The sequence below is a fragment of the Panthera pardus genome, unplaced genomic scaffold (genome assembly GCF_024362965.1).
Source record: "Panthera pardus isolate Hobbes unplaced genomic scaffold, ASM2436296v1 HiC_scaffold_15, whole genome shotgun sequence".
In the NCBI taxonomy this organism is placed as follows: domain Eukaryota; kingdom Metazoa; phylum Chordata; class Mammalia; order Carnivora; family Felidae; genus Panthera; species Panthera pardus.
Window position 1 is genome coordinate 3,502,299 of NW_026526710.1, and position 10,875 is coordinate 3,513,173.

General features: G+C 54.5%; 1 protein-coding gene across 8 annotated transcripts in view; it reads right to left on the minus strand.

Annotated features, from left to right (window-relative positions):
• Window positions 1–2,260, minus strand: part of HVCN1 (hydrogen voltage gated channel 1) — a 37,050-nt gene extending 34,790 nt beyond the window's left edge. Inside the window, exons 1-2 of one of the 8 annotated variants that reach the window (XM_019467472.2) lie at window positions 2,098–2,260; window positions 900–965 (exon numbers count right to left, since the gene is read on the minus strand). The gene's annotated coding sequence lies outside the window, so the exon portion shown is untranslated. The other 7 variants (XM_019467469.2, XM_053902017.1, XM_053902019.1 and 4 more) reach the window with 7 other exon arrangements.
• Between the last annotated feature and the right edge of the window lie 8,615 nt (window positions 2,261–10,875).

Below are 10,875 nucleotides of genomic sequence, written 5' to 3' on the forward strand. Positions count from 1 at the left end.
ATACGGGGATGCAGAGCAATGGCCGGATTCAGAACATGCCGAGAAGTAGAACCTGCTGCCGACTTACATGCTGGAGAGGAGATGAAGACCAGGTTTTGGGGCAAGAACACTCTGGACTTCCTCCTTTACTCTAAACCAGGGATGGGGAGGGCTTGGGGGCTGCAGAGCAACTCTGGAATTGTGCGAGCCTCAGCCCAAAGATTTTCAAAACCCTGCCCCTACTTTCCTCCAGGTACTCGGAGGGTGAGAAGTTACCACTGCCAGCTTTTGTCTTATCAGAAGCTTCCAGCCGATGTTGGGCCTTTCCAGAAACACTGCAGGTCTCAGGTGGCCCTGACTGACCTTAGGTGAAAGGTGTCCAGGACAGAAGAGTGCTTTCAGAGGGGCGGGTGAGGCTGGAGGGGGACACAGCTCGGTAGCAACCTTGGGCCAGATGCTGGGCTAAGCTTGTATACCAACCATCTCACTTAACTCTCAGCACTCCTGTGAGGGAAGTACCATGCTCAACCCCACGGAACGGTGGAGGGAACTGAGGCATGGAGAGGTGGAGTCCCATGGCTAAGCCTGCAGGAGCCCCTGCACTCAGCAGAGGTGCGGGGCTGGGGGGGTGGGGGGTAAAGGTCTCTGAGTTCCTGCAGGGGGCTGGCTGTACCTCCGTGTCCTGGAGTTTAACCTGTCCCCAGCCTACCCTTCTTGTTCCTCAGCACACCCTGCCCCAAGAGGTGGGTGTTTCCAGTATTTCCAGGTGAAGGATTTGCTGCCCTGGAGGTTCCCTCATTTCAGCCTCCCCCCGGGGTCCCCAGTACTACGTTTACCACCCCTTCTCTCTCTGCAGTCTCCCTGGCGGGGCAGCGAGAGGCAAGGACGAGGAATAAAAGGATTTAGGGGTTCACACGGACCTGGGTGTGAGTTCTGGCTCTGCCTCCTTTGGCAGGGTGGCTTGGCCCCAGTGTCGGTTTCTTCACCTGTGAGAGGGAGACAAGAAGGGTACTTACCTCACCTGTTGCTGCGCTCAGCGTGTGATGAATGAAGGCACCTGTCCCCACGTTAAGCACGCCCGTGCAAAAGGGCAGTTCTTATCAAGGCTCCCGTTTTTCAAGGGGAGGTAACTGAGGCCAAGAGGGACTTCCCTCCCATGTCGCGTGGCATATTGTCTCCTGCCCCCCCCCCCCGACTCTAGTACCCTCTGGACAAGGGCTGGGGGAGGGGTCCCCCGGGGAATGACCGTCCGCCCTGGTAAACGCTAGAACAGAGGGCAACTGGGGGCGGGGGTCCCAGGCAGGCTGGCGGGGGAGCGGCGACGGGGATGAGGGTCCGCTCCTCGGAGGGCGCCGGCTGGGAGGGGTCGGAATGGGGGCCGCGCCCCCCCCGTCCCAGCGCCGGAGCACTTACCCTGCGCCCCTCCCGCCCGCGGCCACCGCAGCGACTGCGAGCTCTGCGCCCGCCGGGCCGCCCCGCCCGCCCCTTCCGACCCGCCCCTCCTCGCGACCCGCCCGCCCTCTCACCCCGTTCGCGTCTCGGTCCCTGGCTCCCGCCTGTGTCTCAGTCCCCTTGCCCTGGCCTGCCTGTCTCCCCTGTGGTCTCCGGCTTGACCCCCACCCGGCCGCCTCCCGCCCCGCAGCTCCGAGCCTGGCCTGGGCCTCTCGCGGTCCCGCGGATGGACAAAGGTCCGCCCGTGGGAGCCAATCGCGAATCACGAGAATCCTGTCCCAGGCGAGCCTGAGGGAAGGGGTGGGAGGAGGGAACCACTTCCTTCCTCCTGCGGGATGGAGTGGGGGCGGAAACGCTCCCCTCCCCACCGCACACACTCGGGGAAGCTGGGCCTGACTTCTGGCAGCACCCCTGCCCTCATTACTTGGGGGTGGCTCCGAGCGGCTCTGCGGGTCCCCCGCATTGCATCTGCCACGTAGGGGTTGGAGAGTGGGCAGAATGCCCTCAGGGGATGGCCAACCTTGAGGCGGTCGGGACACCCCTGGGGGGGGGGGGTGCTGTGTCTGGCAGTGGCGAGGGGTCCTTGCTGGGGGCTGGTATTGGCAAGGAGGAGGGCGCCTTCCTGCCAAGAGGCTGAGCCCCCTGGCCAGGCTGACTCCTACTCACCTTCCCGCGCAGCTCCAACGTCCCTCCCCGCCCAGGGCTTCCCCAGCACTCTGCACGCACTTCATTCTGGCACTGCTCTGGAATGGGTTTCTGTTAGTTTCCGTCTTCCAAAAAAGACCACTTGCCCCAAACGCCTCTGGGCAGAGGCTCTCTCCCACGCACCTCCCTGCTTCTGGTTTAATTGGGGGTGGGAGGAGTCTCCATCCTGGGAGTTCTGGGAGTTTCCCATTGCAGCTGTAACAGGTTACCACAAACCCAGTGGCTTAAAACAACACGAATTTGTTATCTTAACAGCTGTGGAGGTCAGTGGTCCAAATGGTCTTAATAGGGCTACAATCAAGGTGTTGGGAGGGCTGTGTTTCTTTTGGAGGCTCTAGTGGGGAACTCATTCCTTGCCTTTTCCAGGTGGTGGCTTCACTTTGACCTGTGTTTTCATCATCCCATCTCCTCTAGATCTGACCTTTCTCCTTCCCTCCTAAAAAGACCCTCTTGATTACATGGGGCCCATCCTCAACACCCTTGACTTAATCACACCCTTTCAACAGGTACTGTATTCACAGGTCTTGGGGCTTAAAATGGGGACATCTCTTGGGGGGGGGGGGGGCTGTAATCCCCAGGGGTATTGTTTCCATTGGCTTCCACTGAGTCTGCTCTTCCCAATCCTACCCCCAACCTCTTGCTGGGTAGTAAGTAGGCTTTCTTAAAAACATCTCAGTCTGATCTGACTTCTCAGTCACATTTTTGTTGTTTCAACATTCCTATTCTGGTCCCTAAGCCATAGTCTGGTCCATTTTAAACTTCAACCTTCTTTCTTTTTTTTTTTTAAAGTTTTTAAAATTTTTCTTTATTTTTTGAGAGACACAGAGATAGAAAGAGAGAGAGCGAGAGAGAGAGAGAATGAGTGGAAAAGGAGCAGAGAGAGAGGGAGACCCAGAATCCAAAGTAGGCTCCAGGCTCCTGTCAGCACAGAGCCCAACACGGGGCTCAAACTCACAGTGAGATCATGACCTGAACCGAAGTCGGACACTTAACCGACTGAGCCACCCAAGCGCCCCTCAACCTTCTATTCTATTAAAAATGCCCCTCCCCTACCAGTGCCAGCTGGACAGAATGGAAAGGATGTGTGCACTAAACTGGTCTGTGCATTCACTCCCTCAGGGTCTGGGAAGGGAAGAGGTGGAGAGAACAGGTATCAGGTATCTCCCCACCTTACTGCCCACCTGGGAGCAGTCCTCTTTCCATAGGCTTTAACAATTGGTCCTGCCTATAGTTACAAGCAAAGTGCAGACAGGTGGTGGCCTCAACAGGCCCTAGGAAGCCAAGGCTCAAACCTCGCCCCAGGCTTGATCTTCTGGCTGACCCCTGCTGGAGACATCTCTCATTATCCCTCCATCCCTCCCGTGTGCTGCCTCCCGGCCCAGCTCTGCAGGGGGCCTGGGGAAGCCCGCAGTTGCCAGCCTTACCTAGGCTCTGGAGACTGGGACCACCAGCAGGGACTTATTTCCATACCTTTTAGGAATCAGGATCCTGAGACAGCAGGTCGGCAAGTCTGGAGAATTTAGTAATGTTCTCAAGATTTCTGTCCACAGAAATGCCTCTATTACTCAGTCTTCTCAGTTGGACAGAAAAAGATGTCAGTTTTGTTACATCTTTATCCCCAGCTCAGAGTTTGGCACATAGCTGGTGCTGTACATTTCTGCTGCATAAATTAATAAGTGAATACTGAGCATAGTAAGATAAGGGTGCCCACCATCAGTGCTTCTCTTCAACATTGTACCGGGACCCCAGCTAATGCAGCGAGACAAGAGAGGAGACGAGAAGGACAAAGATTGAAAACCTCTGGTCTGCAATCTATGTGATTGTCTACCTAGAAAATCCAAGGGACTCAACAGAGTAGTGTTGGATGCCCACCGTGTGGCAGGCAGGCCCTTTCTAGACACTTAATATAAGATGAAGGAACAGCTTTGTCCTCGGAGAGCTCCCATTTGAGTTGGGAAGGCAAGAGTGGGGCACATTCCTCTATGCTCCAAAGGGTCTAAGAGGCTAGTATTCTAGGATGGGAAAAAATTACTTTATTTTCAATAACCTCTAACTGAAATTGAGCAATTTCCTTCCATTATGAATATAGGTAACAGATCACACTTGTATGAGCAGTACCCACGATTTTGTCCTCCATCGAGATCACAGATGTCTCCAAATCACAAGATAGTTAGACACCTTAAAATATAACTTACCCTTCACCACTACTGCAAAATTACTGAAGTAACTAAACCAGCTGTTAGTTCTCATAGTTTATTATGTTAGCAAATAACTTCATATATTTATCACATTTAAAAAAATAATTCAATAGCTGCATTTCAAGACAATGGGTCTTTTGTAATGGAATGTATTCTATACTATGCATTTAAAGACATTACCCTGAGGGGAGGACTCATGGCACAAAAAAGGACCAGGATCTCCAGCTTTAGAGGAAGGACTTGGCTTGGGCAACGCTAACACAGTTCTCTTGCACAAGGGAGTCCCTGCCCCACCTTCACATTTCATACCAAGCAGTAAGCCCAGCTTGCTCAAGTACGTGTCTGTCACTATCTCAGGAGCTTTCTGGGTGTCTGCCTTTTGATGTTCATGGGGCATTCTGAGGAAGGTCAAAACATAGCCCCTGGGTCTGGGTCTGCTTGTGCCCTGGGCTGGCTGGCACTGGGCCGAGGCATTGGCCAGTTCCGGCTTTACCCAGTGGGAAGAGAGAGGGCTGGCTCGGCCGGTTTTGGTTCCTCCAGGCCAGTGTCTTCAGATGCTTCAGTTGACCACTTCCCTTCCTAGGGCAAAACCCAGGTCCTGACTCCAGGAGAACATGAGAAAACAGAAAGGAGGAGAGAGGTCCATGAGACCTCGGCAGGGGCCCTGTTTGGATCTCCCAGAGCTACGTCTGCGTCTGGGTCCAGAGGCTGTCTTGCCAGCAGATAGGATTCATCTATAGCAGTGACAGCCACACAAGTCTTGCATTCCTAGACACGATAATGTAGCTACATTACAAGGTCAGGGCTAGGGACCCCTGGGTGCCTCAGTCAGGCGAGTGTCCGACTCCTGATTGTGGCTCAGGTCATGATCTCGGGGTTCATGAAACAGCCCTGTGTTGGGCTCTGGGCTAACAGCATGGAGCCTGCTTGGGATTTTCTCTCTGTCTCTCTCTCTCTCCCCTTCTCCCCTGCTTGTGCTCACTCTCTCTCAAAAAAATGTTGTTTTAAAAGGTCATAGCTAACTCTGATCCCCTTCTCTGATACTTGGTTCAAGCTTCTGCATCATACATCGTTGAGAATCATGTGGAAGAGTAGAAAGAGCCTAGAAGTTGGCGTCAAAGAGACCTGGGTTTAAGTCCTGCCTCCATCCTTTCCCTTGATAGCCGGGTGATCTTTCATTAATTAAGGAAATAAGCTTCTGAGGGCCAACCACGTGCCAGGCGCTGAGAACACAGAGATGAACAAGACGGACAGGTCCCACCTCCTCTCATGGAACTTACTCTCCGTAGGGATGCACACAAAGGCCCAATGATGGTTATGAAAGAAATGGCAAGGCGGTTATGGCAGAGAATTAGAGTGGTGGGGATAGAGATGAGGTCCCAGCAAGGTAGGGTGGCTGGGGAAGGCCTCTCTGTGGCATTGAAATTAATACTGGAAACTGAGGTGGAGCCAATCGTGAAGGGAGGGGAAAGCCTTCCTAGCAGTAGGAACAGTATGTGCAAAGGGCCTGAGGTGGGAAAGAGCTTGGCCTGGCGAGAAACCAAAAGGAGGCCAGAATTATCCAAACATGGTAGGAGGGAAAGAGAGTAGGTCAGAGAGGGGAGCAGAGGCCAATAGGAAGTGCTGGATTCATGTAAAGTGCAAGACGCCATGGGAATTTTAAGCAGGGGAGGGACGTAGTTTGATTTTTTTTTTAATTATTGTAAAATACACAGAACAAAAACTTTACCACTTTAACCATTACAGAGTATACAATCAGTGGCATTTGCTCCATTCACAATGTTGTTCAACCTTTAGCACTGCTCAGTTCCAGAACTTTTCCATTATCTTTTTAAAAAAAATTTTTTTAACGTTTATTCATTTTTGAGACAGAGAGAGACACAGCATGAATGGGGGAAGGTCAGAGAGAGAGGGAGACACAGAATCTGAAACAGGCTCCAGGCTGTGAGCTGTCAGCACAGAGCCCGACGTGGGGCTCGAACTCACGGACCGCAAGATCATGACCCGAGCCGAAGTCGGACGCCCAACTGACTGAGCCACCCAGGTGCCCCTCCATTATCTTAAAAGGGAACCCTGTACCCATTAAGTGGTTGGTCTCCATTCGCAACTCCTCTCCAGCCCAAAGCACCCACTGACTTGCTTTCCATCCCTATAGATTTGCCTATTCTGGACATTTTTATACATGGAATCATACACTATGTAGGCTTTCATGACTGGCTTATTTCACTCAGCATGTGTTTGAGGCTCCTTCACATTCAAGTATGTATCAGTATCTCGTTCCCGTTGTGGCTGAACATCCATTGTGTGGCTGCAGCCATATATATTTTTATTCTTTCACCCATTGATAGAGTTTGCTTTCACCGCAGTTAACTCTGGTTGCCGAGTACGGAGTAGATCTTAGGGAAGGCAGGAGTGGGAGTGCAGGCCAGAGAATGGTTTGGACTAGTATGCTGGGAGTGGGAAAGGAAAAGCGGGTGTGGACTCGGGAGGTAGAGCAGATACGAGAAGTGTGTGGACTGGACGTGGAGGGGGAGGAAGACGCGTCAGAGTACCCCGTGGTGCCAGCCCCGAGATGGAAAACCCTGAGAAGGGAGATCCCAGCTGTTTGTGATAATGTTTGGTTTGAATTGTCAAAGTGGAGGCGTCATGTGGGCAGTAGGATTTGAGTCTGGAACTCGGCAGAGAGTTTTGGGGTGTGATGTTGTGATAGAAGAAACAGACATTTTGGTCTTCATCCACGGCTCCGGGCCAGAGCTCCTAAAACCCTTGTAATATCCTAAGTGGTAAGAGCACAGGGAGCGCCTTAGAATATTTGCGAGCTCCTAAGGATGGGGGGCCGGTTGCCAGGGGTTAGAACTTTCAGTCCCACCACTACCACCCCCCCCCGCCCCCATCCTCCCACCCCACCCAGCCCCAGGGGAGGGGAGAGGAGGTGGGGGCTGCCTTAGTCACCAGTAGCCGGTGACGGAATCAACGGTGCCTGCATAATGGAATCTCTGTGAAAAACTCTAAGTGGAAGACAGGTCAGAGAGCTTCCTGGTTGGTGACCACGTGGAGGTGCTGGGAAGGTGGCGTCCCTGGAGGGGGCATGAAGTTCTCTATGCCACCCCCCAATACCTTGCCCTACGCATCGCTTCCGCCTGGCTGTTTGTAAGTTGGGTCCTTCTAGAATAAATCCTAAATTATAAGTAAACTATTTTCCTGAGCTCTGTGAACCATCCTAGCAAATTATCAAAACTGAGGAGGGGTCACGGGAACCTCTGATTTATAAGAGGGACATAGGTGACAGCCTATGCGATTGGTGTCTGAAGTGGCGGGGGTTTGGGGGTGGGGGTGGGGTCTTGTGGGACTGAGCGCTTAAGCCGTGAGGTCTGCGCTAACTCCAGGCAGTTAGCGTCCAACTCCTGGGTGTGGAAAACCCACACATTCATTGAAACAAAAGTATGGAATGTAGAGAAACACACGGAGTTTTTCTTTGAGAAGATCATCGGCACACAGCCGGTCTTGAAAAGCCTGGACCAGGCTGAGATCCTCCTCCTTCGTGGGGTGTAGACAAAGGGTCCAGGGCTGAGCTAGAGGTCAAGCAGGCGAGGAAGAGCCTATAGAGGGACCACAAAGAGTGAGCAGAGGTCAAAGGGAAAGACAACGGCATGTGGGTCCTGGAGGCCAGGGAGCCAGTGGTCCAGGAAGACAGAAGTGTGAGCGGGTCAGAAGCTGATGGGAATGGGCTGGACAGGAAGGGACGGTGCGGAGGAGGGACGTGGAGAGGAGACACAGGAACCGCTCACGGAACAATGGCTGCTCACGAAAGGGAGCCAAGAGGTGGGACAACAGGGGGAGGGCTGGCAGGGCCCACACACGGCCCCCAGCCTAGATGGTACCTGGAATGTAAGAACCTCAGACCGAGGCGTGCTGAGCGTCCAGTCCCCACTTCATGGAGAGGCCAGACCCTGACAGTTAACTACAAGGCCACACAGCGGGTAAGCGGCAGAGCTGGGACAGGAAGCTGCTCCGTGCAGGCTTCTCCGTGGACTCCTTCCCTGCCTGCGGCAGGAGCAGTGGGTGCTGATGTTCGTGGGGCGAGTTCAACAGTTCTCTGGAGTCTTTCCCGCCTAGTGATGTTGGTGGGTGAGGCTTAACGTTGGGGAGAGGAGGGCAGAGGACCCTGGAAGTATTTTCCGACTCTCGCTCTCACGTTGACGAGCAGAACCTCAAACGAAAGGATCCGGCAGCACAGCCTTGTTCCACCTGCTGGTTACTCACGGCAACTACTCGACAATGTGGTTCAGCCTTCCTGGCCAGCTGGAGAAGGTTCGACCAGATGGGTCCCACATCGGCCCAGAGCAGAACTGGGATAGACTCCCCCCACCTTCTCTGCACCCGGGAGATTAGTCTAAACCCATCCCTCCTTGCCCGTATGTTTCCGGAAAGGGCGCGTGATGCCGTGCCCTGGCCACCGAGACCCCGGGGGATTGTCTGCGGGGGATTGTGTCCTCCTCCCAGGAGTGGCCTTCCTCTCGCCTTCCTCGTCAGGTCTGCAGCTCCTGCTCGAAGCCTGAGGGCAGGGCCAGGGGTGGAAAGCCCCCCGGGCTCTGATGCGGCTGCAGCCGAGTCCCCGACCCCCTCACCAGGGGCAGCCATGTACAGATGCCCATTTTTGAGAGGTGACTCTTGTTTGGGGCAGGATCTTTGTTCCTCACTTCCAGGAGCATACAGACCCCATTCATACTTGGGCATTTGCTGCTCAGGGGCCATTTCACTTTCTCTTGGTAACAGCGTCCTCTTTCCGTTTGGGGAACGCATTGACCCCCGTTGGGTCCAGTCCAGTGGGAGTGTTCACCAAGGCGTCCCTATCTTCTAGCTGAGAGGTGGGCATGTGACCCAGATGAGCCAGTGGGAGACGCACAGGGAGACGGCGGCCAGTTGGCATCTGCTCACATCAGGGTGGGACGTTCGGCTGCTGGCACCCGTCAGTGCCCCGCCTCGGTGTCGGCCGCCCCTGCCGTCCTGTGGGTGCCTGGCGGTCTCCCAGCAAGCTGCCGCAGTGAGCCTCAGCTGGTTTCCATTGTTTGGATCCAAGGAACCCAGGCCAGAGGGAGACAGACGGAAGACAAAGTCCCTGCCGTGAAGGTGCGTGGCCTTAGTGCAGGAGGCAGACTGTGAACAAGCCATTCAAATGTGAGGCAGAAGGGAGTGGACAGGAGTAACCGCACTGGGAGAAAAGAGCAGCCACGCGCATCGAGGGAGCGCCTACCGCACATCAGGCCCTGGGCCGGGCACGCCGAGCACATCCTCTCTCATTTAGTCTCCACGTCAGCCCCTGGGAGGCAGGGACCCTGATGGGTTCAGGCGAGGTTCTGCTGTAGCAGAAGTCCCCGAATCACGAGTGGTTTAAACAAACCACAAGTCGTCTTCATGCCAAAGGCCGGAGGCATGAGTTCCAGGGAAGGTAGGGCGCCTCCGTTCCACAGAGCACTCCCAGGGCCTTCCTCCTGGTCAAAGATGGCAGCATCCGTGTTTCCAGCCGCAGGCCTGAGGAGGGTGTAGACCAGAAGAGACAATTGATGCTCACCAGGCTGTCTCTTCAGAGCAGCCTCTGAAACTGCTGTCCCCACCCCATGGGGAGCCCTTACTCCCAGGACACTTAGCTGCAAGGGAACACGGGAAATGTGGCTGTTATTCAGGGCACCGTGTGCCCAGCTAGAAAGTGTTTGATGGTTGAGGAAGTGCAGAGAGAACTCTGAGAAAATGCCAGGTACTATACAGATGAGACTGACAAGGCTCAGAGAATGAAGTCACTTGTTCAAGGTCACCCAGCTATGAAGTGGCAGGGCAGGACCCGAGCCCCCTGTCCACAGGAGACGAGGAAGACCTCAAGGCCACAGGGCAGCTGGGGGAGGAGGCTTCTTGGGCAAAGTGAGATTTCAGCTGGGTCTCCTGGGTTAGGAAAAGGTGGAAGAAGGACACTGTGGGAGCTGAGGTCTAGAGGCATAACTATTTGGAAGAAAATTTCTCTTCTTGGGGTAGCCCCTTACAAATGCTCTCTGGCCACAGCCCGGATCATCTCCAGCAAGAGGGGGCTCACGCCTGTGAGAGCTCACTGTGTTTATGGATATTTCTCCTCAGAGCTCTCCTTTGGAGTGTGGTGGCCGTCTCTAGTTTTTCCCTGCTCGGCATCTGTGTCCCTTCTCCTGGGAATGCCAGCTGTCCCCTAATTCCGGTCCAAGTGGCTCCGGAGTGGCTGACCCAACCAGGCCAGTGGGGCTCCACAGGAACCTCCGGCGGGGACTCTTTGCCGACAGTTCTGCTGTTGGGACTGCCATTCGCAAGGACGGGTGAGCCTGGACCTGGGGGGCGTCATGTGGAGAAGGCCTGCTTGGGTGTTAGGCCGACACAGACAAGAGCAGAGGCATCTGATGGCTAAACGGGGGGCTGCATCCTGCTCGGAGCTACCCTGCGCCTGTGAGTTTCCACAAGCCAATAAATTCCCTTTTTGCCGCAGCCAGCTTGATTGGTGTTCCTGTCACTGTCACTGAAGAAT